Source organism: Staurois parvus, unplaced genomic scaffold, assembly GCF_062004578.1.
Source record: "Staurois parvus isolate SC_StPar_1 unplaced genomic scaffold, SC_StPar_1.0 ptg001191l, whole genome shotgun sequence".
Lineage (NCBI taxonomy): Eukaryota > Metazoa > Chordata > Amphibia > Anura > Ranidae > Staurois > Staurois parvus.
The window spans coordinates 577,501-583,225 of record NW_028318987.1 but is presented as its reverse complement, the minus strand read 5'-3'; the positions used below and the strand labels follow the sequence as shown (position 1 = coordinate 583,225).

General features: G+C 48.2%; 1 pseudogene; it reads left to right on the top strand.

Moving 5' to 3' along the window:
• The first annotated feature begins 400 nt into the window (after window positions 1–400).
• Window positions 401–5,725, top strand: part of LOC149438477 (protein mab-21-like 2) — a 21,785-nt pseudogene continuing 16,460 nt past the window's right edge.

Here is a 5,725-nt window from a genome sequence, read left to right as displayed (position 1 = left end):
ATTGACTCACTCTTTTTAGCTCCAGTACCATTTCAATTCTGGACCACACAGTATTTGGAAATGTGAATTCTTCCTCATTGGATAATTTGTATCATTATCTGAGCAGGGATTCTGAGGAACCGCGTACAACGAAACGCGTTGATCCCATGGTCCCATGCTGCCTCCTTGGTCCTCCTCAGTCAACAGAAGCCAGATGCCCCTTCTGGGTTCAGGCAGACAGCCCCCAATGAAGCTTGCTAGCTCTGTCGACATGCTGCTCCTAAAGCCCTCCACGATATGTGATGGGATAATCCTAGGAGCCTGAAGGAGCAGGGAGCTCGCTTAGGTAAGAATGGAGGTAGGAATGGACATTCCTCTGCCAAGAAGACCAAGTGTTGTCCTGTAACAATTTTCTACTTAGATGCCGCAACCCTGGTCCCAGGCTACCTTCTTGGTCCTCCTCAGTCATCAGAAGCCAGCTGCTAGTTCTGTCCGCATGCTGCTGTGTGTCCCTGCTCCTAAAGCCCTCCATGATATGTGGTGGGGTAATCCTAGGAGTCTGAAGGAGCAGGGAGCTCGCTTAGGTAAGAATGGAGATAGGAATGGACATTCCTCTGCCAAGTAGACCAAGCGTTGTCCTGTAACAATTTTCTGCTTAGATGCTACAACCCTGGTCCCAGGCTACCTTCTTGGTCCTCCTCAGTCATCAGAAGCCAGCTGCTAGTTCTGTCCACATGCTGCTGTGTGTCCCTGCTTCTAAAGCCCTCCATGATATGTGATGGGGTAATCCTAGGAGTCTGAAGGAGCAGGTAGCTCGCTTAGGTAAGAATGGAGATAGGAATGGACATTCCTCTGCCAAGTAGACCAAGCGTTGTCTTGTAACAATTTTCTGCTTAGATGCCACAACCCTGGTCCCAGGCTACCTTCCTGGTCCTCCTCAGTCATCAGAAGCCAGCTGCTAGTTCTGTCCACATGCTGCTGTGTGTCCCTGCTCCTAAAGCCGTCCATGATATGTGATGGGGTAATCCTAGGAGTCTGAAGGAGCAGGGAGCTCGCTTAGGTAAGAATGGAGATAGGAATGGACATTCCTCTGCCAAGTAGACCAAGCGTTGTCCTGTAACAATTTTCTGCTTAGATGCCACAACCCTGGTCCCAGGCTACCTTCTTGGTCCTGCTCAGTCATCAGAAGCCAGCTGCTAGTTCTTTCCACATGCTGCTGTGTGCCCCTGCTCCTAAAGCCCTCCATGATATGTGATGGGGTAATCCTAGGAGCCTGAAGGAGCAGGGAGTTTGCTCAGGTAAGAATGGAGGTAGGAATGGACATTCCTCTGCCAAGTAGACCAAGCGTTGTCCTGTAACAATTTTCTGCTTAGATGCCACAACCCTGGTCCCAGGCTACCTTCTTGGTCCTCCTCAGTCATCAGAAGCCAGCTGCTAGTTCTGTCCGCATGCTGCTGTGTGTCCCTGCTCCTAAAGCCCTCCATGATATGTGATGGGGTAATCCTAGGAACCTGAAGGAGCAGGGAGCTCGCTTAGGTAAGAATGGAGATAGGAATGGACATTCCTCTGCCAAGTAGACCAAGTGTTGTCCTGTAACAATTTTCTGCTTAGTTGCCACAACCCGGGTCCCAGGCTACCTTGTTGGTCCTCCTCAGTCATCAGAAGCCAGCTGCTAGTTCTGTCCACATGCTGCTGTGTGTCCCTGCTTCTAAAGCCCTCCATGATATGTGATGGGGTAATCCTAGGAGTCTGAAGGAGCAGGGAGCTCGCTTAGGTAAGAATGGAGATAGGAATGGACATTCCTCTGCCAAGTAGACCAAGTGTTGTCCTGTAACAATTTTCTGCTTAGTTGCCACAACCCGGGTCCCAGGCTACCTTGTTGGTCCTCCTCAGTCATCAGAAGCCAGCTGCTAGTTCTGTCCACATGCTGCTGTGTGTCCCTGCTTCTAAAGCCCTCCATGATATGTGATGGGGTAATCCTAGGAGTCTGAAGGAGCAGGGAGCTCGCTTAGGTAAGAATGGAGATAGGAATGGACATTCCTCTGCCAAGTAGACCAAGCGTTGTCCTGTAACAATTTTCTGCTTAGATGCTACAACCCTGGTCCCAGGCTACCTTCTTGGTCCTCCTCAGTCATCAGAAGCCAGCTGCTAGTTCTGTCCACATGCTGCTGTGTGTCCCTGCTCCTAAAGCCCTCCATGATATGTGATGGGGTAATCCTAGGAGCCTGAAGGAGCAGGGAGATTGCTCAGGTAAGAATGGAGGTAGGAATGGACATTCCTCTGCCAAGTAGACCAAGCGTTGTCCTGTAACAATTTTCTGCTTAGATGCCACAACCCTGGTCCCAGGCTACCTTCTTGGTCCTCCTCAGTCATCAGAAGCCAGCTGCTAGTTCTGTCCGCATGCTGCTGTGTGTCCCTGCTCCTAAAGCCCTCCATGATATGTGATGGGGTAATCCTAGGAGCCTGAAGGAGCAGGGAGCTCGCTTAGGTAAGAATGGAGATAGGAATGGACATTCCTCTGCCAAGTAGACCAAGTGTTGTCCTGTAACAATTTTCTGCTTAGTTGCCACAACCCTGGTCCCAGGCTACCTTCTTGGTCCTCCTCAGTCATCAGAAGCCAGCTGCTAGTTCTGTCCACATGCTGCTGTGTGTCCCTGCTCCTAAAGCCCTCCATGATATGTGGTGGGGTAATCCTAGGAGCCTGAAGGAGCAGGGAGCTCGCTTAGGTAAGAATGGAGACAGGAATGGACATTCCTCTGCCAATAGACCAAGTGTTGTCCTGTAACAATTTTCTGCTTAGATGCCACAACTCGGGTCCCAGGCTACCTTCTTGGTCCTCCTCAGTCATCAGAAGCCAGCTGCTAGTTCTGTCCACATGCTGCTGTGTGTCCCTGCTCCTAAAGCCCTCCATGATATGTGATGGGGTAATCCTAGGAGCCTGAAGGAGCAGGGAGCTCGCTTAGGTAAGAATAGAGATAGGAATGGACATTCCTCTGTCAAGTAGACCAAGTGTTGTCCTGTAACAATTTTCTGCTTAGATGCCACAACCCGGGTCCCAGGCTGCCTTCTTGGTCCTGCTCAGTCATCAGAAGCCAGCTGCTAGTTCTGTTCACATGCTACTGTGTGTCCTGCTTCTAAAGCCCTCCATGATATATGATGGGGTAATCCTAGGAGTCTGAAGAAGCAGGGAGCTCGCTTAGGTAAGACTGGAGATACAGTTGTGACCAAAATTATTCAACCCCCACTGAAATTGAGTGTTTTGGCCAGTTTGACATTGCTTTTGATCATTCAGTCATCTTGCTTACATTTACATTAAAGAGGCACTTGTAGGTCAGACAAATATAACATAACAGTTATAATGAAATAACCACAAATGTCTTTTCTGTGCTCACAGCATTATCAGTTTTATTCAACCCCCAAGTGACATTCAATCTTAGTACTTAGTACAGCATCCTTTTACAGTTATAACAGCTTTTAAACGTGAAGCATAGCTTGACACAAGTGTCTTGCAGCGATCTACGGGTATCTTCGCCCATTCTTCATGGGCAAAGGCCTCCAGTTCAGTCACATTCTTAGGCTTGCGCACTGCAACTGCTTTCTTTAAGTCCCACCAGAGGTTCTCAATCGGATTTAAGTCTGGTGACTGCGATGGCCACTCCAAAATGTTCCAGCCTTTCCTCTGCAACCATGCTCTAGTGGACTTGGAGGTATGCTTGGGATCATTGTCCTGTTGAAAGGTCCAACGTCTCCCAAGCCTCAGGTGTGTGACGGACTGCATCACGTTTCCATCCAATATCTCCTGGTACTGAAGAGAATTCATGGTACCTTGCACACGCTGAAGCTTCCCTGTACCTGCAGAAGCAAAACAGCCCCAAAGCATGATTGACCCTCCACCATGCTTCACAGTAGGCAAGGTGTTCTTTTCATCATAGGCCTTGTTCTTCCTCCTCCAAACATAGCGTTGATCCATGGGCCCAAACAGTTCTAATTTTGTTTCATCAGTCCACAGAACACTATCCCACAACTTTTGTGGTTTGTCCACATGGCTTTTGGCATACTGCAGTCGACTCTTCTTATTCTTTGGAGACAGCAAGGGGGTACGCCTGGGAGTTCTGGCACGGAGGCCTTCATTACGCAGTGTGCGTCTTATTGTCTGGGCTGAAACTTCTGTACCCACATCTGACAAATCTTTTCTCAGTTCCTCAGCAGTCACACGGGGACTTCTCTCCACTCTACGCTTCAGGTAGCGCACAGCAGTCGAAGTCAGCATCTTCTTTCTGCCACGACCAGGTAGCGTTTCAACAGTGCCCTTTGCCTTGAATTTGCGAATGATGCTTCCTAAGGTGTCTCTTGGTATGTTTAACATCTTTGCAATCTTCTTATAGCCATTGCCCTTCCTGTGAAGAGAAATCACCTCTTCTCTTGTCTTCCTGGACCATTCTCTTGCCTTCACCATGTTTGTAACCACACCAGTAAATGTCTAGAAGGAGCTGAGTATCACAGTCATTTTAAAGCTGCCTAATTGGTGCTTATTATGCTTGATTGCTGCTCGGTGACATCCACAGGTGTTTTCAATACCTGATGGAAAGCACCTGTATGAACCTCTGTTCTTCAGAGTGGTAGTCTTTAAGGGGTTGAATAATTGTGGCAATGAAGAAACCACATAAGAACCATTTACTACTGTATTACATAAACAATTGATGTCATTTTAGTTGCATTTGGGTAGTTACAACGTCCTTGTAGGATTTGATTCTGAATACAATTCCAAATGTACACTATAGTCCCTAAACCCCTTTACAGCATTGGGGGTTGAATAATTTTGGTCACAACTGTAGGATGGACATTCCTCTGCCAAGTAGACCAAGTGTTGCCCTGTAACAATTTTCTGCTTAGATGCCACAACCCAGGTCCCAGGCTACCTTCTTGGTCCTGCTCAGTCATCAGAAGCCAGCTGCTAGTTCTGTCCACATGCTGCTGTGTGTCCCTGCTCCTAAAGCCCTCCATGATATGTGATGGGGTAATCCTAGGAGCCTGAAGGAGCAGGGAGCTCGCTTAGGTAAGAATAGAGATAGGAATGGACATTCCTCTGTCAAGTAGACCAAGTGTTGTCCTGTAACAATTTTCTGCTTAGATGCCACAACCCGGGTCCCAGGCTGCCTTCTTGGTCCTGCTCAGTCATCAGAAGCCAGCTGCTAGTTCTGTTCACATGCTACTGTGTGTCCTGCTTCTAAAGCCCTCCATGATATATGATGGGGTAATCCTAGGAGTCTGAAGAAGCAGGGAGCTCGCTTAGGTAAGACTGGAGATAGGATGGACATTCCTCTGCCAAGTAGACCAAGCGTTGCCCTGTAACAATTTTCTGCTTAGATGCCACAACCCTGGTCCCAGGCTACCTTCTTGGTCCTCCTCAGTCATCAGACGCCAGCTGCTAGTTCTGTCCACATGCTGCTGTGTGTCCCTGCTCCTAAAGCCCTTCATGATATGTGATGGGGTAATCCTAGGAGCCTGAAGGAGCAGGGAGCTTGCTTAGGCAAGAATGGGGGTAGAGCTGGACAAAAAAACAACAACAAACAGACCATAAAAATGCAAAGGGAAGAGGGAGTCCAGGGAGCTAAAGTGGCTCCAGAGAATGAAGGTCCGCTTAAAGGAACCAGAATATTTTTTGGTCCTGAAACTGACCTATGCATGTAATATTCAGTATATAAAGCAAGCAGGATTCAAAACATACAGAGAAAAAAAACTGAAT